Source organism: Empidonax traillii, unplaced genomic scaffold (genome assembly GCF_003031625.1).
Source record: "Empidonax traillii isolate 1590-97213 ecotype Southwest subspecies unplaced genomic scaffold, ASM303162v1 scaffold962:size224488, whole genome shotgun sequence".
Classification (NCBI taxonomy): domain Eukaryota; kingdom Metazoa; phylum Chordata; class Aves; order Passeriformes; family Tyrannidae; genus Empidonax; species Empidonax traillii.
The window spans coordinates 156,902-177,531 of NW_020956155.1; the positions used below are offsets into that span (position 1 = coordinate 156,902).

Here is a 20,630-nt window from a genome sequence, read left to right on the forward strand (position 1 = left end):
TCCTCAGGGAATCAGTCTGTGCTGGGGCCACCCAGCTGGGAAGGAGGACCTGGAGGTCCTGGTGGGCACCAACCTGACCCTGAGCCCTTGTGACAAAGGGCAGGGGTGTCCTGGGCTGTGAGAGAAAAAGGAGTGCCAGCAGGTCAGGGAGGGGGTCCTGCCCCTCTGCCCAGCACTGGTGAGGCCACATCAGCAGCACTGGGTCCAGTTCTGGCTCCCCAGCACCAGAGAGACAGGGACAGGCTGCAGAGAGCCCAGGGGAGGCACTGGAGCACCTCTGCTCTGAGGAAAGGCTGAGAGAGCTGGGACAGCTCAGCCTGGAGAAGAGAAGGCTCCGGGGGTCTCATCAGTGCCCACCAACACCTGCAGGGAGGGTGCAGAGAGGACGGAGCCAGGCTCTGCCCTGTGGTGCCCAGTGACAGGACAGGGGACAATGGGCACACACTGAGACACAGGAGGGTCCCTGTGAACGTCAGGGAACACGTTTTGACAGTGAGAGTGACCAAACACTGGCACAGGTAGCTCAGGGAGGTTGTGGAGTCTCCATCCTTGGAGATACTCAGAGTTTATCTGGACACAGTCCTGGGCAGCCGGCTCTGTGTGGCCCTGCTGAGCAGGGGGTGGGACCAAGCGGCCTCCAGAGGTTCCTTCCGACCTCAAATGCTCTGTGATTCTGAGATAAGGGGGTTGAGGTCCCGAGGAGATGCAAGGGCTGGGCTGAGCCCTCTGTAGGGGTGTGACTGTGCAACAAATGCAGCTACATTTGGCATCGCACAGCCGTGTGTGATCACACCTCCCTCGCTGCGTGCAGCGCTGTAAAAATGTGAAATGGCTCAGTAATCCTTCTCCTGCTGTTTTGGTGTAATTTCTGTCTTTATGCTGTGTGTTTTTTCTTTGCTTGCTTCCTCCTTTCACCTTCCTCAGAGCAAACTTCCGTGACTCTTATTGTTCTGCTTGTTTTCATTCTCCTTCTTGGGCAAATGTATCTTTTTTTTTCTTTTTTTTTCTTTTTTTTTTTTTTTTAGCATAGTTTCCTAAAGCTCTGCAAGACCCTCTTTCCCTGCTGCATTTTGAAATATCAGTTGCAAAGAAAAAAAAAAAAAAGGGAAGAAATATACTTAATTCAGGTTCATGTCTTCTTTTATCTGTTTTTCTTTTTAAAAATGACTAAAGCCACTGATAAATAATGCTAATTTTTGGTGCCATCTGTGAACGCAGAACCAAGCTGTTTCAGAGCAGCGTTTTTTTAGTGCTTTTATCTGTTCGGAGGGGAAGGGGGAAAAAAACCTCTTTGCATTAGCAGCAGCAACCTATCTCCCACAAGCTGTAGTCTGTGCTCCCATCTACCACTAAAACCCAAAGCAAACAAAGATTTCGTGCAGAGACAGGAAACCTTTTGGGTGTAATTGCCGGGAGGTCTTTGGCTCTCCCGATTTTTTTGGGTCCGCGCAGCCCAGCGGTGCTGGGTTTGTTGTGAGCTCTCACCGTGCTCCTAATTCGGGGGTTTTTGGCAGCTCCGTGGGCTTCTAAACACCCTCGGCAAGAGCCTCCTGGCCACGCTGAGCGAAAGAATGTCCCGGGGAGGGAGGGAGGGAGGGAGGGAAGGGGCCAGTGAGCGGAGGCACAGCTGAGCTACGCCCTGATGACAGCCCTGCCCCCAGGCTCCTTTATTTTGGCCTCCAGCCTTCCTTTACATAATCCTGCCCTGATCCCTTCTCCTTCTGCAAGGACTGGAGTCAGAGGACCCTCCAGTTTAACCAGATCGATCTGGGAAGCAGCTCCCTCCCACCATCCGAGCCAAGGGGTGGTGGTGTCGGTGGAGTCAGTTGGCTCTGGAGGTATCAGAAGACCTCACCAGTACCTGGACTTGATTTTAAGGCTCCTTTGAAGGCTGGAAAATAAAAAATTACATGTTGAATATGGTCTGGAAAACTATGGAGCAGGTCTGGCTCCTGGGACCTGTGTGTTGAATAGGTGATGGTGCCACAGAACCCCACATGGGTGAGGTCTCTCCTGCAAAGTCCTTGTGGTGTTTTTGGGTGTGTTTGTCTCTGGGTCGTGTGAGATTCCCAAACCAGAATTGGGCTGTGATTTGGGATCACTTTCCCATACCAGAATTAGGCTGTGATTTAGGATCACTTTCCCAAACCGGAATTAGGCTGTGATTTAGCATCAGGTCTTTGGGGAAGCTTGTCACGGTGGTGTGTAATAGAGTAATAAAACCTTAACTGCTTTGCTTTAGTGTGTCAAATGACTCATTTACAGTATCATCTGGGAGAGATGAGGCTCTGGAAGATAAGTAAGACTTACATGGGGAGGGAATATTGAGTAATGGACCCACAGCTATAATTGGAGGGGGAATAGATCTTCTATTTCAGAGCTGAGGAAGTGGTTTATCTGCCCAGTCTGTAAGTAAGTGATACTTCTCTCAACTTCCTCCACATATTCTCCACTTCCTATGTGTAATAATCCCGATATAAATAACTGCTTCACTGAATCCTAGAGGCAGATACTGCCTGCACTTCCCTATTATATAGAATTTGAGGTCCAACAGGTCGGTGCATAGTCCTGCCCTTCTGGGAGAAACAAATTGATATGGAGGCAGGGAAAACATCGTGTCCCTATAAAGTAACCCCCCCCCTTCCCTATAGCTGACCCCCATCCATGTGTCAATGTAGAGCACCATCCCACAGGAAGCCAGGGAAGTGGCAGACAGACATACAAAGGATTATTATATTTGATCAGGCTTGGAAATGGGCTGGAGATAAAGCCCTTGGTGTTTGCTGGACCATTAAACATTTATTATCATCTCTCCCAGTGTGCTGGTAGCTGTAAATAACAGCTGTGATGAAAGAGTGGGGTCAGCAGTTGCCTTTTGCACCGATGTTTGTTAAATGGAGAAGCAGATCCTGTGATTTTTAAGAGTTTTTTTTGGGGGGGAAGCATCTGCCCAGATGCCTGGGAGAGAAGGCATGGGATGAGCTGGCAGCCTGGAGCTCTCCCTTATCACGAGGAAATGCCGAAATCTTAGGAAGTGGGAGAAATCAAACAATAAAAAAAAAAAAAAAAAAAGATTAGGGCCAGAGTTAGGAGTTCATTTATCCCTGCCCTTCCTAACAAAAACACTTAATGCCCTCGGATCAGAACAGCTTTTGGATCTGGGTTTAATTAGGTGGAAGGAGGGTTCATGCCTCTCGTGCATTTCCATCAGTGGACTTTTATTTCCCTTCTCCCCCCCTTTCCCGAGCTTTGGCAGGGAGAGGAGAAGTGTTGCTGCAGGGCTGGGACCCATCTCCTGGGGTCTGAGCTGCAGCACCTGGTCGGATGATGGGGCTTTTTTGAAAGGGGGAATATGAAGGGATTACTCTGTTGCCGGGAGGCCACAGCCCGGTGATTCCTACCGCAGGCGATCCCTCTGAAGTCAATGAGATTGGAAAGCGTGTAAATCAGTATGGAATTTGGCGTTTTCCTGGAAAAGTAGGGGGGGGGATATTTGTTCTACTTGCATATAAATCACTTCTAACAAGGCTCCACGGACCTGACTGATCCTTCTCATCACACCGTTGCTCCTGCCAGTCCCAAAGTGACTCTCTCGCCGTCCTCTCGTTTTTTTAAATAATTTTGTAAAAAAAACAGCTCCTGCATGGGAATTCTCTGTGGCTGTTGCTGGGAGTGACTCAGGCGGGAGCGAGTCCTCCTCGTGCGCTCGGGGACCTGCGGTGTGAACGGAGAAAGGAGACGGGCTTGTTTTCACACTCCCTCATTTTGAGTCCCTGACATGTTCCTGTTCCACCATTTGGATGTCGTCAGGCTGAGGGATAATTAGAGGGAGCCTGTTTTGCTGCAGAGCCGGATCGGGAATCGGCGTTGCCATGAGCAGGGCCGGGTTATTTGTTGGGGAATGCAAAGCGGTGGAGTGGGAGTCCAGGGAGCTCAACTGAACCACCAGGGGAGAGGATGCTCTGCTGCTTCCTCCCTGTGTCTGCAGAATTTCTTTTCTAAATCCTTTTTACATCTTAAAATAAATAAGTTCGTAGAATCACAGAATGGTTTGGGTTGGAAAGGATCTTCAAGACCATCTAATTCCAGGCTGTGGGCAGGAACACCTTCCACTATCCCAGGTTGCTCCAAGCCCCATCCCACCTGGCCTTGAACACTTTCAGGGTTGGGGCAGCCACAGCTTCTCTGGGAATTCCATTCCAGTCCCTCCCCACCCTCACAGGGAAGAATTTCTTCCTAATGTGTAAGAATTCCTTCCCAGTATCTAGGAATCCTAATACCTAAAGTGATCATCCCATTTGTCAAATGCAGATTTAGAACCTGGCATTGAGATGGAGCAGGGATGTTGGTTCTTTCAGTGGTTCTCTGCAGCCCAAAGGTCTCCCATCACCTACACCCAGATGTTTAAGGGAATCCTGGGAGCTGCTCTTGGAGCTCTCTGACATCAGTTCTGCTGCCTGGGTGCTGGTGGGTGGTTTGGGTGCTGTGCACTCACCCTCTGTGAGAGGACTTTAATGCTCTAATAAAGAACCAAAACAAAGAGCATCAGCTTTTCTCTTGCTGCCTTGAGGAGGATGCCAAATTTTGCCAGATGCGTTCCACCAGCATAGGTGGTTTCAGCTATTTGAGACATGGCCTTGCCCTATAAAAATGCATCTTGCCTTGTTTGTGCATTGTGCAGCCTGTGGAAAATGTGACCAGCTTGGGTCTGAAAACGAAATCTAAAACTGGAAAAGTCCTACAGAAAGTAACTGAGGAGCCAAATATACATAACTGAATAACTGAGGAGAGAACCAGGTCCCATGAAGCTGGTTGCCAAGGGAATAATTCACTCGTCCCTCCCCCAGCCTGCTGAAATAGTTATTGTTTTCCTCTCCTCCCTGCCAGCATACCCACAGCTCCAGAAGAGCCACCTCTCACTCCTGTACATGCTCTAGCTGATACATCCCTAATTCCATTTCAGGGCCGTTTTCATGAGCAGAGCATAGCTTGGAAGGCACCTTCCCCCTTTCCAGGCCTCCAGAAGAGCTGATGTGGATGAAAGGCTCATCCCCTTTTCCCACTGATGCTGTCTGGCCCTGCTCCTGCCCACAAACCTTCCCTTCCCCAAGAAAAGAGAAAATAAGGTCGTTTTTAAGGCAGTGATCTAGTTTTGGATGTAAAATCTGGGAGAAATGGAGATCTTTCCAGCTTCAGGCCAAGTGATGTATGTTCCCTGTCCTCTCAATTTATGGCTGATTTCTTTGTTGTTCATTAGCTCCTGGTGTATTAGCAGGCTGCTTAAACTTGGGTTATTCCCCAAATCCCTTGAGCTGTGGTCTTCAGTGTTCTTCTTGACCACCTCCATGCCTTCTGCAGGCTGGTGTTCCTCCAGCTGTGCTCGGAATGCTTGGATAAACTTATTTTATATGGAGCCTACATTAGTGTCTGGGGCAATCTCAGTTATGTGGGGCCATCCCGGTTATCCCCAATAAAACTCAAGTAGCCAGAGCAGTAAAAAGTCTGTTTGTTTAATACGAGTGATGTGTGTGAAATGACTCCCTCGTCTTGGCACAAACCATTCACTGGGTGTTCCTCTTTTGCAGGGAGCATCGGGAATACTCCTCAGCCTTAATAAGGATTGATTGTTTACTCCTCACCCTCGTCCCGGTTTGGTATTAATCGGAACAAGCTTTGACCGTCGCCTTGGGGAGGTGAAGAGGTGAATGAACGTCCCTTTTAAGGTACAGTAGGAGCATTAATGAGGTGTTTTTGGGTATGGAGGTGGTACTGGTGTAAGTTGGAGGTTCCAGGGCGTACAGCTTCCTCGTGGATTCGCATCCCTCAGCCTTACAGGGCGAAAGCTGCGCTCCGTCGTTCCCTTGTCTGACCTTAATGAGCGTGGTCTTTTTAAACTGTGGGGGGGTGTTGTCTTTGTTTTGGTGCAAACTTGAACAAGTCCAGCTTTTTTTTTGTTTATTTACTCAAAAGAATCTTTCGTTTTTGAAACTTGTAGGTTTTGTAGTGAGATGTGTAGAGGTTGGGCATTGATATTTGCGCTGTTTTGAGGGCTTTTCTTAAGGCTTTTTTTCTTCTTGTCTACAGTAACCAGCATTAAACTGAAATACACTGACCTGTGCTCTTCCCTTGGCACAGATAGGCACGGAATTCTGGCATGAGTGATTTATTAAGGAGAAGGGAAAGAAAAAGCCCCGAGTCTTTTTGAGGAAAGGATGGTCATGGAGTAAGAAGGAGCATTTACTCAAGGCACTGGTGAATTAAAACCCCAACATCCATCAGGGAGTTTGTGGGGAAGTTTTTCTGGTCAAAGTTCTTCCCGTGGTCTGACTTGAGGAAAAGACTGGGGAATGCTTTTAAAAATTAAAGATAAAAAACCTTACTGTCAGATTTCTCGTTGGGTATTCCAGAGGACTCCTTCCAACCCAAACAGATTCGGTGCTAGGACAGTGCTGCTGGAGTAGCAAACGGAGATGTGCGTGTGAGACCTGGTGATTCATATAATCAGGGTCTTTTCTTAAAGCATTTCTTGTTGCTGTGGCTCCCACAGATTCACCCTGTCTGGTGGAGAAGTTTGTATTTGTGGTTTGATGTTTCCCTAATGCCTGTACACAGGGTCCTGCCAACACTGCCCTGCTTCACAAACCTGACCAATTTACGGTTTCATATAAAAATTCTTTGAACTCTTTGCAAACCTGGTGTGGGAACTCCGTGCCAAACTGAAACCAATCCTGACTTTTAAGCATGACTAAATCCTTCCTTTCGAATTTGTCTGATACTTAGGGAAGAGTTTCAGTTCTGTTTGTGTGTGTTTCTCTCTGGACTTCACTGAATTTCCTGTTGTGTTTTGCTACATGTATTTTTAAGGTGTCTTTTTTTTTTTTTTTTTTGCTCTCTTTTTGATTTGGGCAAAACTGCTATTGAAGAAAACAGGTGAATCAATCCCAGTAATTGGGGCTGTCCTGTGCAGGGCCAGGAGTTGGACTTGGATGGTCCCTGTGGGTCCCTTCTAACTCAGGATATTCCCTGATTCTGATTCACTGAGGAGTGGCCAACTGTCCTAGAAGAAGGACTTTGTGTTTGGTGCCTTCTTTCTCCGTAGCTGGCCCCAGAAAAGGATTAAGTTCAACAAGACTAAAGTCAGAGATCCAGAAGGAGTTTGTGTATGGTGCTCAGCGTGAACATTAATAGCCCAAACTCCATTTATTACTCAATTTTTGATGGTATAAGAAAAACCTTTTTAGAGCCACAAGAAGATTCCAGGGTGTTTGTTGTACCAGGAGCCTCTTGACTCCTGTGGGCCACTGGAAAGGTGTTTGGGGCTGAGTTTTGTCTCCCTCTGAAACAGGGGTTATGAAATAGCCAGTAGCTGGAAGGGCTTGAGCACCCTTTTATGCCTGTGTTTCATTATCCGTCACTTCCTGATTCGTGTCACAGGGCCAGAGCATTCAGGTTGGGATTATGTGGGGGAAAACTAATGCATGAAGCCTGTACAAAGCTGTCCACTCAGATGGATCGCTGGATTTCTGGGCTTTGTTTTGCACGGGTCACATTCACTTGTCACAAGTTGCTGTCCTCTTTTTGTCAGCCATTTCAGCAGTGTCACACATTTATTCCAGCTCAGACGTAGCACAGGCTGTGTAGCAGTAGTGGTGCTACTTGTGGCAGTGCTGGGAGCTTGTGTTTGCAGAGGAGACTTCAAAGTTTAGCTCTGAAACCTCCAGTATATCCTGAAAGGTTCTGCTTGGGTAATTGGAAAGCTTGGGATCCCCAACACTGTGGTGCTCCTGGGTCTGGTGGCACCTCCGAGTAGGGGTCACGGTGGTCTCAAATCAAAACTGGCTGAATTGAAAACACCAGAGGAGGGGAAGGAGGGTGGGAGGTAGGAACAGACCCACTACCAAACTGTCCCAGAGAGAGAGTGGGAATCACAGAGTCTTTGGCTTGGAAGGGACCTTTAAAGGTCATCTCGGCAGGGACATAAAATCATAGAATCAGGGAATGGTTTGGCTTGGAAGGAACCTGAAAGACCATCTCATTCCAACCCCCTGCCTTGGGCAGGGACACCTTCCACTAGACCACGTCACTCCCAGCCCCATCTAACCTGCCTTTCCTACCCAGGGATGACTGCACTGGCTCTTTAACAGCCTGGTGTTCCAGGGTTTTGGTGTCTGTCCCACTTACCCCACTGGACAGGACAGTTTCACCAAGCCATGGTTGGGTTCACTCAGATTTTTCCACCATAATTACTTTCATGATCCCAACAGGTTCCAAGAAAGGGTAAGGGGGAAGTGTCCTTGATGACATGCAAGACTTGCATTGAGAACATTTAGGGGGGAGGGTCTCATCTCCCCCCCAAACCTTAGGCCACCAGACCTGCCTTAGGCTTGCAGAAACAGTTGTGTTTAGAGAAATCAAGAACCTTGTTCAAAAGCACCGTAATTTCTTTGGAAACTCAGCTTTCAAAGTCCACAGAGAAGCCACTTCTGCTCCCAGCAGTGGGTCAGAAGCTGCGTTTTTGGGATTGCTGCCAAGGAAGGTTTTTTGGGAACTCTTCCGCGTGTGGTGCGAGCAGCGGGACGGGAGGTCTTGATTTGAACTCTGGATGGTAAAACCACAAAGGTTTTAGCAGGGAGTGTTTGGATGCCTCGTTCTTGGCCTTTCCTGTTTGGGTGAACCCCTGCCTGGGCTGGCTCAGAAACTTCCATCTGACTTTGTAGCAAAACTGAATTTTCCACTGAGTAGGAAAGTTTTTGGGGATTGAAGCAACTCTCTGCTTTTTTGGATGGAATTCTCCAAGCTGTTGACTACACCCAGTCTGTATTCATGAATTAAACTAGTCCTGAGCCTTCCCTGCAAGGGCAAGAACTTTCATAGATTCACAAAATGGTTTGGGTTGGAAGGGACCATCAAGACCATCTAGTTCCAAGACATGGGCAGGGACACCTTCCACTATCCCAGGTTGCTCCAAGCCCCGTCCAATCTGGCCTTGGACACTTCCAGGGATGAGGCAGCCACAGCTTCTCTGCCCAACCTGTGCCAGGGCCTCACCAACCTTGAATTTTCCAGAAATTTTCCTTAAAGCTCATGTCCTTTTTCCATATTTGCCCTCTCTGTAAGAGGGGATGGTGCTGTACGTCACCTGTCTGCCCGTGATTCACCAACACCTTGGATTGACTAAAAACCACTTGGAGAAACTTTAAAAATTTAAGTGGAGAAGGGAGGAAAATCTCTTTCTTACTGCAAAGGCCAACTCATCGTGGTTTTTTTTTTTTTAAATCCCTGTGAGAGCAATTTGTCAGAAAACACTGTGGGAAGCTGAGCCTGTTGGAGCCAAGCTGAGCTTGAGCACTCCCTTGGTTCGAGCTCCTCCATATCACCAGCAGGAGCAAAAATCTTCTTATCAGTGGCTATACAGGATAAGAAGGAGAATTTCCCAAAGGATGGGCTTCCTCCCTAAGTTTCATTCTCCTCTCAGAAGGCCCTGAGAAAAGCAGACACGCTGGGAAGTTGGGAGCTCCAGACAAGTAGGTGCACGCACCGGGGTGAATACTCACCTGTAGGTACTCGGAGAGCTTTCCCAAATCGCCCAGAACCTGAGAAAATGGAGATAAAATCAAAAGGCAATTGCAGTTAATTATGCTTTCAAGGCAACTGGAGATTGGTTGGAATCCTGTGGGATTTCTGAGGCCTCCCAGTGCAATTTCAGGCTGAGTGCGGGGAGGAAGGTTTGGTTGCTGTGGTTGTAGATGTCTCAGTTGTGTCTGTCACCTATTGCTGGTGTTGGATGAGGGCAGCTTTGGGGCTGTGGACGGCACAGATGTCACCTCACAACTCCATGAGTTACCTTCTCATGTCAAATTCTTCTTAGAGATTTTGGGTTTAGATTTTTAAAAAAAAAAAAAAGAAAAGGAACAAAAGAAGCATTTTTTGCATGATTTGACTTCATTGTTCTCCTTCCGCCCACATATTTTCCCATTTCTTCCCATCCTCACCAAAATCTGGCCTGCATTTTGTGTTCTGGGCACTGGGAAAAAGCCACATTCCAAGAAGTCTTTGGCTTGTAGAGGAATTGGGATATGACCAACCTCCAACAAAGGCCAGATGTTGGATGTTCAAGAGGCTGCAGGTAAGCTGATGTGGGGTAACAGACGTAGAAATCCATCATGACAGTTAAAGGTCTTGTTTTCTATGGTGTGAGCTTGGGAAACAAAGGAAGAGCCTTACCTTAATTCCAGAAAAAACAGAGTCTTGAGGGATTCAACAATGGGAGATAACAAAAAACAGCTGTACAGGAGAGTATTTCTTGCTGTGCCCTTTTGCTCCTGTGGGAACCGAGGCCGAGAAGTGCTCCCCTAATTTCAGAATTTTGCCTGGCCCAGCCTTTGGGTCTACAAACGCTTTGCAGCAGTGGCCCCATCAAACGAAATTCATCAGTGAAACAGCACTGCATGTTTTTTGGTCTGTTCATGTGAGTGTTTGTTCAGGGCCGGACTTCACCAGCAGGAGCACGTGGTGTTATTAAAAAGATAACGCAGGGCTTGTTTTTATTCCCTTAAGATGGCAAATCTTTCTTCAAAGAGCCATGAATTAAACAAGACAGTGCCTCACAGCGGGTATTAAGGAAAAAAATAATAATTAAAAAAAAAAAGCCCTTGGAATGGTCTTTCCCTCTGGCGTCTTCGCTCAGGTTCTGCAATCAGTAATTCAAAGGAGGTTTTGTGGGAAGGGGAGGTGAGATGCAGGAGTTGATATGACTCCCCCAAGGGTGAGAACTTTAGAGAGCTGGGACCTGAACATTAATCTCCTTAATTCCGGCTCAACACTTCACTGTGAGATCATTATTTTGTGTGATTAATCTGTGCAATGCCTCCAAAGCCTCTAAAGCCATAATGCTGCACATGCACCGGGGGATCCTGCTGTGAGCTGGAGTGTCTGGGAGTTTCTTGCCGTCCCTGACACCTTTTTGCCTGAACTTTGAATGCAAGGAGCCTTCCCTAGCTTTGGTTTGTCTTGCTCTGGTCTGATCATCGGGGGCTTGGTGTATTCATAGTCTTTTTTGAGGATTATGGTTTTCTACAGGGACGAAGAATTCTCGGTGCAAAAGTCAGCTAAAATGCTGATTTATGATAGGTACAGGTGCAACTGAAGCCATGACAATGTCGTTCACAGTTTTCATAGAAGGATGAGTGAAGTGTTGTTGTTGTTTATCCTAATTTCCTAAAGACAGGAGGGCAGGAACAGGCACGGTCTGGGTTTATCAGCCCCTCCATCCCAAACAACCTCCCGAACTTCTGCGCGATTCCACCCTTGAAAGGGTGGAATTCAGAGCCTCCAAATCTTGGAAATTCTGTGAAAACTGATGAGGAGGGAGACTGAGCGGAGACTTCCCAGACCTGAAGCGCAGTCTGCAGTAAAGATTCTCCTATTAAGTTAATCCACATTCGATTCATGGGGATGACTCCAACTCCTCAACCGAGGCCTCACGGGTGATACTGGGCGGTTGCTTCACCCCTCTACCCGTGTTAACCCCAATTTTATGTGGGATGACATCATCCCTCTCCTCTCAGAGGCACGTGCTGCCTCTTCCCCCGGCGCTAGCAGATTTTCCAGCAGCACCTCTCAGCGTCTGAAACGCCGTGCCCAGGGCCCCGGGAGTATCTCATACATCACGTTGCAAGCTGTGAAATTGAAGATTCAGCCCCACTTTGATGCTTTAGCTCTGCGAGCAGCAGAACTAATGTGGCTCAGCATACTAATGAGGGAGGTGTTTATCCTTCGGTGCCTGGCCGGGCATTGAGCTTCACCCTTGAAAAAAAAAAAAATTCCTGGGAGGCCGGTTTTCCTCTTGGGATGAGCCTTATGGGCTCCTTGGCAAACCACCAGCGTCACAGCAGCAGGGGGAAAAGCTCAGCTTTCAGGGAAACAGCCCCGAAAATGAAATCCTCTAGAAAATTGATTTAAAAAAAAAAAAAAACTTGAAGGAAGGAGGAGGGATTGATGTGGAAATGGTTGTTTCTCATGGGGAGAAAGTGAAGATGAAACTGAGAAGAGACCTAAGATGGCAGGTCACCACAAGGATGAAATTAGGATGCTCACGGCTTACGGCATCGCTTGAGGGGGCATCAGAGATGTTGGTGTTTTCATTTTAGGAGACCCCCCTTCTCTGACACTGTCAGTTTGGGTCACTGCCACCTGTTCATTTTAACTGGGAAATACCAAGATGAGTGAAGGCTTGGTAGAAAAGCGTTTGTAGCCGAAAGCTGGTATTGGTGTTACCTGGAAATACTGAGTGGGAAAGGCCTCATGGAGGTGAAACCCCTTTACAAAGACAGGATGTCCAAAATCCAGCAGGTTTTTCAGGCACCGCGTCCTTAGGGAATCCTTACCTCCTCAGATCTGTGAACTGGGCAGTTTAAATTCTCTGGAAGGGGGTGGAGGAATACTTGGGAGAGTTGTGCTTGCAGGGATGGCTTCCACCAGGAGGGGAGAATGCCATGGATCCAGCGTGCCTGTGCAAGAGGGTGTGGTGGTTTCTGTGAATTTGGGTGATTTCGCACCACTCTGGACACCCTGGAGGCCTGGCAAGGTTGGAGATGGCAAACCTCTGAATTATGTGAGATGTACTAGCTGAATTAATGAAAAATCACAGAATCATTAAAGCTGGAAAAGACCTCCAAAATCCTTGAGTCCAACCGTCGGCCCATCCCCACCTTGTCACCCGTACCAGAGCACTGAGTGCCACATCCATTCATTCCTTGGACATCCCCAGGGATGGGGACTCCACCACCTCCCTGGGCAGCCCCTCCCAATGCTTAGCAACCCTTTCCATGAAGGAATTCTTTAAAATGAGATGATCTCCTGAATACCTCTCCTCTTGACTCGGCTGGAGGTCCCCCCAAAGGGCAGTGATAGTTTTGGTTCAGGTGCCCTCCTCAGCTGTGAAGTGGGCATCAGAAATCCCAAGCAGAAGTTCTGTTCTAATTGCATGCCTTCTCCACATCCAGCTTTTATATCCCTGGGATTTTGATATCCCCTGATCTGGACTTATTTCCACTGAGAAGGTTGAACTACTGCCGAACCACGCGGTGCAGAACTCGGAGCCTTGACTGATTTGGAACCCAGGAAAGGTTTAAGAGCCCGATTGATTGGAAATTCCAGCAAGCAAGGGCCACTGGCAACCAACTTCCAAACCGAAAAATCCCCCACGAGCACAATGAGCTACAATTATAGCAGCTTTCCCCCCCGGGTCAGGAAACGCAGGCTGCCACTGCTGTATTCCTGTGTGTGATATTTCTGACACACAATGTTATCTTGGGGATTGTTACAGTCGGCTTTTTATGTGGTGCACCGAGGGTGGGGCCGAGGTTAATGGTCCTGTTAATGGTTTCTCGTGTTCTTAATTTAGACTCCTGAATGCTGTCGTTTGGGTAAGGAGCGAGCGGGGGGGAAAATTATTCATGCTATTGTGGTGCTGTCACATCTGTGGTGCGGGGAGATGGCTCCAGCTGTAGCACAGATCACCCACTAGGTTTACTCACTGAAAGCTCTGGTTTTGGGGTTTTCTGCTGCTCACACCACGTTGGAAAGCCCTGAGAATCCCAATGGATGGACTTCCCCTGGAACCAGACCTGTCTGTACGGACTTAAGCCCAGCTGAGCTCCAGCTGAGGCGGAGAAACTGCTCACTGTGTGCTTGTTCAAACTCACCTCTGGCATAATGTCTTTAATTCACCCAAAACTGCTCGTTTTGGACATGGAAATGCAGTGGAAACTAGTGCAGAGTCCCTGGGTTTGTGGTTACAGGGCTTTTTTTTCTTCACAGAGTCATAGAATTGTTTAGGTTGGATCATTGAATCCAACCACTCCCCCAGCACTGCCAAGGCCACCACTCATCCCTGTCCCCAAGTGCCACATCCACGTGGCTTTTAAATCCCTCCAGGGATGGGGACTCCACCACTGCCCTGGGCAACTGGGCCAGGGCTGGACAACCCTTTCCATGAAGAAATTTTCCCTCATATCCAACCTGAACCTCCCCTGGCACAACTTGAGGCAATTTCCTCTTTTCTTCAAAATATAAAAAAAAATGGCAAAAATTAAAACCCCAAACCACCACAGCACCCAAACCCCCTCAGCTTGTTTTGTTTAGTGATTGTTCCTAAAATACTTTTGCTCACCAAAGTTATGGAAATAGGCACCCAATGTGTTCTGAGTGTTGCTTCAGGGTTAGGGCTCAGTGAAAAATGAAAAAATATAGGAGATTGGCTTTTTAAAAAAATTCTTCAGTGTCTGGTGAGAGCAGGAAAAGGTGAGGACAAACACTGCTGTCTCCAGGCTCAGGTCCTGCTGCTGCTGGTGGCTCCCCTGGGACCATTCTGCTGTAGCCTTTATCAGTGAGGAAGTTAAAATGTTGGCGACCTCAGCTTCCTAAGGGCTCAAAATGCATACTTTTGCAGGAATTTGAAGTTAAAAAGTTCCCCAAGCTGTGGCTGCCCCATCCCTGGAAGTGTCCAAGGCCAAGTTGGATGGGGCTTGGAGCACCCTGGGCTAGTGGAAGGTGTCCCTGCCCATGGCAGGGGGGTTGGAACTGGATGATCTTTGAGGTCCCTTCCAACCCAAAGCATTCTGTGATCCTAAAAAAGATATATTAAGCGCCAGTTTCTTTTTCTAGAAACTGTAATGTCACAGCCATCAGTGGAGTAGTTACAGAAGAAACACAAACTTCCCTTTTATTTATTACGTGCTCGGCTCACAAATAAAAAGCTTGTTTGCTGAAGCCCTTTTGCCTTTCTCCAGCCAGACCGACAAGGCCGTGCTCAGGAAGTACCAGAGGGCTGGTTTAATTTTATAAGAATTTAAAAAAAAAAAAAAAACCAACATGAAAACACTTCTGAGAGAGCTCTTCGTGCCGTACTTCCTCCGTTCAGGACTCCAAGTCTTTCACAAAACCCAGCAGCATCCCATGGGGCCACAGCCATCCCGGGGTGGTGGATTGAATGACTTAAGTATCTTTTTTTGGTCTGATTTGTGACTGTAGCTTTAATTTATTGCCTCCTCTGTAAACCACAGATATGTTTGTTATTTGCAATTACATAGTGAAAGGGGGGGGGGAAAAAAAGGGCTTTATTTGGATTTTTAAGTCATTCTTGCTCTTTGCCTTGGCATTTGTTGCAGTGAAATCCTTTTATGAGGCTTGTGGAGAGAGCTGGGTTGAAATAGCTTTTCAAGGGGACATGTGATGGGCTGCAGCCCAAGGAAGGGGATAGACTGGATATGAGGGAACATTTCTTCATGGAAAGGGTTGTCCAGCCCTGGCACAGCTGCCCAGGGCAGTGGTGGAGTCCCCATCCCTGGAGGGATTTCAAATCCCTGTGGATGTGGCACTTGGGGACAGGGGGCAGTGGTGGCCTTGGCAGTGCTGGGGGAATGGTTGGACTGGATGATCTCAGAGGGCTTTTCCAATTTTAATGATTCTGTGATTTTAAGGAAAAGAATGAAGATTTTATCCCTTCATGGAGGCTGGATAGTGCAGCATTCACCCAAGTGAACCCAAGTTTTGTACACCGAATATTTGAGATTTAACCCTTTTCTTCTTTTTTTACCCCAGAAACTGGTATCTGAAATTTAAACACCTACAGGAGTTGAAGTTCAGTTTCTCCTTCAAAAAATTGTCCCCAGGATGGGCACCTCATGGTCTGATGGTGATGGTCACATCCACAGGGGGTGGAACAAGTTGATCTTTAAGGTCCCTTCCAACCCAAACCATTCCATGATTCTCACAGAACTCTATTCTGAAGGATACAGTTACCAGCTGTGTCCCAAGTGCTGATTTTGGGAACGTCTGCTCCCTGGATTTCAGTCTTTGGTGAGATCCCATCTACAATGTGATGGAGTTGTAGGCTCAGTGCATGTAGCAGCCAGACGTGAAAAAAATTAGATTCGTTCATTAATATTTCACTAAATTTAAAAAACGCAGCCCAGTAATTGCCTTCCTATCGTTACTTTCTGCCTGCACCAAAATAACATATTGCCAGCATGAACCCTGGTGGCAATGGGGAAGGATTGAGTGGGAGAAAATGAGGTTATCTCTTGATCAGAATTCTATCAGCCCAGTAATAATATTTTGATTAGGAGAAGTATTTCACTGTGCCCCAAAGAGGCACAGCCTTCTTGTGATTTCCGTGTCACCGGAGTTGTTTGGGGAAGGTTGAATCCCACGTGCCTTAAAAATACCAAACCACTAAGACCAAGGGATCATCTTTTAACAACTCTGTCATCTGCTTTAAATCCTTTTTATTTCTCCAGCCTGAGTGTCTGGAAGGAAGCTGGAGCTCTTCACTAAGTGGTATTGCTGCCTCTGGTCACCTTTCATGTCGAAGAGGACAACTTGTGAGCAGGGTCAAATCTGTCCAAGGGCCTTGAGTTACAGGATTATCAGCACAGGAGGTCTTAGGGCTGCAGCTATGGCTGCTCCTGTTTCCATTTGTCCTGGGCATGGAGATGAGGTGGCTCTGGTTACAGGATCATAGAATGGTTTGATTGGGAAGGGAACTTAAATGTCCTGTTCCAACTCCCCGCCAAAGGAGCACACCTTCTGCTATTCCAGTTTGCTCCAAGCCCCATCCAACCTGGCCTTGGATACTTTCAGGGATCCAGGGGCAGCCACAGCTTCTCTGCCCAACCTGTGCCAGGGCCTCCCCACCCTCCCAGCCAGGAATTCCTTTCCAGTATCCCATCTCTCCTGCCCTCTGGCAGTGGGAAGCCATTCCCTGTGTGCTGTCCCTCCATGCCTTGTCCCCAGTCCCTCTTCAGCTCTCCTGGAGCCCCTTTAGGCCCCACCAGGGGCTCTTAGGTCTCCCTGGAGCCTTCTCTTCTCCAGGGGAACCCCCCCAGCTCTCCCAGCCTGGCTCCAGAGCAGAGGGGCTCCAGCCCTGGCAGCATCTCGGGGGCCTCCTTTGGACCTACTCCAAGAGTTCCATGTCTTTCTTCTGCTGGAGACCCCAGAAAATGCCAATGTTTCAATGTCTTGGCATGACCTTACAATTCCTGGCATTGGATCTGACTGGAATTACTGAGCTCAGCCCAGGCTGCCTTCCCCCAAATGGCTGGAAAAGAAGGGATAACCCAACTGCATCAGAGGAGCTGCACACCACAATAGGTGGGACGTGACATCTGCAGAGTGCAGGTCCTTTGGACCTCCCTGCCCTTCCCTGGGCACACTCCACATGCTCCCTGGCTGCCACAGGGAGCTCCCCTCTGGTGTTGAAAGCCAGTTCCTTCATCTCTCCATCCCATGGCTCAGGAAGCAGTGGTACCTGACGGATATAGCATGGCAGATCGTGGCACTGTGCCACCAGCCTCGGCGGTGACCTCAGCAAAGTCCCTCTCCCCACTCCTGCTGTTGAAAATTGAGGATAAAAGGCAGTTATCTTATAAAAAGGAAGGTCTGAAGGTGATGCCTGCACGTAGCTGTCTTTGTTGTAGGTGTCTGTGCTCCCGATGTCCTTCTCATCCTCCGGAATCCAAAGGCTTTTAGGGCGGCATTTAGCAAAGGACTGCAGAGCACAGCTCGTGTGGCAGTTAATCACCAGGCTGCATCCGAAGGAAAAGAGAAACCCTTTGCTCCTAAAAGGGTGAAAAAGGCATCAGGTTTTGCACGAACCAAGAGATCTTTGCATCAGCACTGTGCCACAGCTGGGAAAATTTACCAGGACCTCAAAGATAAGGGGAACGGGACCGCTGAGCGCCACAGGGTTGTGTTTTAAAAACCCCCCAGTTTGCTTTTGCCTCCTTTTTTTTTTTTTTTTTTTTTTTCTTGGATGTTAGAGAAAATGATGTGGGCAGAAGTAGTAGTAGAGCCTCTGCACTCGTATCAGGAAAGCTGCTGATAGGTTTCACCGACTATTTTCCTGGTGAATTGAGATCACGAGGGAGATGAACAATAGAGCTCTCCAAAATGCCCAGAGGTTCCTTGTGAAGGGTGGCAAACTGGATTCCTGGGCTTTGAGGGCGCAGCCATGGAGGAGTTATCAGGAAGACAGAGAGATAAATCCAGGATTAGCGCTCGAATGGTTGCTGAGAGTAAACAGATCCGTGGGATGTGCAGCTGGAAAAACCATGAGCTGGATACGGTGAAAATATCCACGAATTAGTTAAAAAAAAAAAAAAAAAACAACAAACCCCTAAACCCTCAGTGCTTAAACTAGTTCTGCAGGGAGAAGAGGTGGAGATGCCAAAACTGGGAGGAGCTTTGATACCCAGCGATGAAAAGCCGTTTCCTGAGTGGGAGGCTGGAGGGATGGATCCTGTAGGCTGGAGTAACACGGGAACGCTGCCTTTCCTATTGCTCCCCACCTTCCCTTTTTGGCTGGGCCATATTTATTATTTCACTTGGGTTATAACTTCCTCGGGGTGGGGGGCGTGGGAGGGGGAAGGAAATGACACTTGCTGTCTTTGTGGGACGTTGGGAAGAGCTGCAGTTTAAGGGTTGGCTCCGAGGGCTCGGTGTCTCCGGAGCCGGCAGAAATAACGCGCTTCCGAGCGGATTCCTGCAGGTACCTCGGGTGAGGTAACCTGAAACCTGGCGTTTGGGGTGCGGCAGAGGAAGATTGCAACCCGTCCAGTTCTGCTTTGTAACGTAACACACCGTGGAAAAAGGGCCTGTTGGGGTGTTTTGTTTTTTTTTTTTTTTTTTAAACACTTTTTTTTTGGTTCTTTTAGGCTTGTAGTGGCTCGATGGGTTTGGGCGCTCCCAAGCTCCCCGGGTGGCTGCGCTTTGTTTGCCTCCAGAGCCCGGTTTCCCTTCACACAGTCACAATCGGGCAGGAAACGGGTTTCTTGTGCAGCCAGCCTGGTTTTCTCGACAGCAAAAAGCTCCCTGGGTCCCGCTGGGAAGCTCTCCAGCTCCGCTCACCCCCCACGCTTCTCCGTGCCGTTCCTCCTCAGCAGCTTCCACAGCCAAAGCTCGCGGTCCCTCGGCCTCACCTGCCTCTGCACGACGTTCCTTGCAGTTTTTCTACCTTATACCTAAAAAAAAAAAAAACCCAACCAAACAAACAGGGTTTGCCTGCACCTTTTCATATCACTGTACAGAATGTGGCAGTCACACCCACCGGCTTCCTTTTAGGTTTCACCCGGCGCTGGGTTCCTTGAATAAAGGGATTTATGCTGGGCCGTGGCAGTGGCAGGCTTTCCTCCTGGCATGACCAGACTCTCAATGTGACATTCAGAGCTGTAAAACACTCCCTGACAATAGCTGGTGTTGTTCAAAGAGCGGCATAAATAATCAAGGGGGCTGTTTTTTCTCTCTCTCTCTCTTTTTTTTTTTTTTTTTTTTTAATGCAAAAATAACATCTCCTCGGGCCGGCCCGTGAGGCGAAGGGCTGTTTGCAGGAGCAGTGTTGGGATCTCAGGAAGGGGTGACGTGGAAAAGCGGGACTTGGGGGTTGTTATCTAGAAGTTTTCTAAACATTGTGGCACGGGGTCATCCCTCAAATGAGGTGTTGGGACCTCAGTTCTCTGTACACAGAGAATATGCGTTTATACAGCATAAAATAATTCTGGTTTTGTACAGAATAAAATAATTCTGTGATCCGGGGTTTTGTGGTGTGACGGGGTGACTTTGTGGCCCCAGCTTGAGCTGCTGATGGGATAGCTGAGAACCCAAGAGCTCCCAGAGCAGTGAGGAGCCTTGGGAGGTCTCCTGTGCAACCTCCTGCTCCAGGCAGGGTCAGCTGTGAAGATGGATAGGTCTGAGGAGTGGCTGAGGGAGCTGGGGGGGCTCAGCCTGGAGAAAAGGAGGCTCAGGGGGGACCTTCTGGCTCTGCAACTCCCTGACAGGAGGGGGGAGCCAGGGGGGGTCGGGCTCTGCTCCCAGGGAACAAGGACAGGAGCAGCCTCAGGTTGTACCAGGGGAAGTTTAGGTTGGATATTGGGGAAAATTTCTTCCTGGAAAGGGTTGTCAGGCAGTGGTGGAGTCACCATCCTAGAGGGATTCAAAATCCCTGTGGATGTGGCACTTGGGGACATGGTCAGTGGTGGCCTTGGCAGTGCTGGGTAAAGGTTGGACTGGATGATCTCAGAGGGATTTTCCAACCTTAATGACTCTGATTCTGCTCAGGACTTTATCCAAGCTGGATCTTGAAAACCTCCAGGGATGGAGGTTGCCCAACCTCTCTGGGCAAGCAGCTTGACTGACCCTTACGGTGGAAAAGCTTCTCCCTCTACCCTGAACATCTCATTTCATCTTCTCTTCTGCCCCGTGTTTCATGTCCTCCTGCCCTGTGGTCCTTTGAAAGCCGGGCTCTCCCTTCTCCCTGACCTCCTTGGACATACTGGAAAGCTGCTAAACTCCCTTTCTCCCGTGGTTCTGGTGACTGAGTGCAACCAGAGGGAAAAAGGGACAAATATCTGTGTATTTGTGCAGCGACCACATACCTCAAATTAAAATAGAAATTTGTTGAAGAAGTCATCAAAAATATGGAATAGCTGTTTGGTGACATTTCATCCCAGGTCATTAACCCTCATCCCTGGTGACTTGGTCCTTCTAGAACTTCTCTAGAAAATACATATTTTCTTTTTTATTTTTCTTCAGTCTTCACATTCCTAGCTGTCAGTACCTAACAGGTGACGTGA

At 48.3% G+C, this 20,630-nt stretch overlaps 1 long non-coding RNA gene across 2 annotated transcripts in view; it reads left to right on the plus strand.

Annotated features, from left to right (window-relative positions):
* The window catches only part of LOC114067788, a 60,160-nt gene that overhangs the window by 22,578 nt on the left and 16,952 nt on the right, over positions 1–20,630 (plus strand). For both annotated transcript variants that reach the window (XR_003573472.1, XR_003573471.1), the window contains one exon: positions 5,586–5,723. This is a non-coding gene — a long non-coding RNA (uncharacterized LOC114067788). The remainder of the gene's footprint in view (positions 1–5,585; positions 5,724–20,630) is intronic.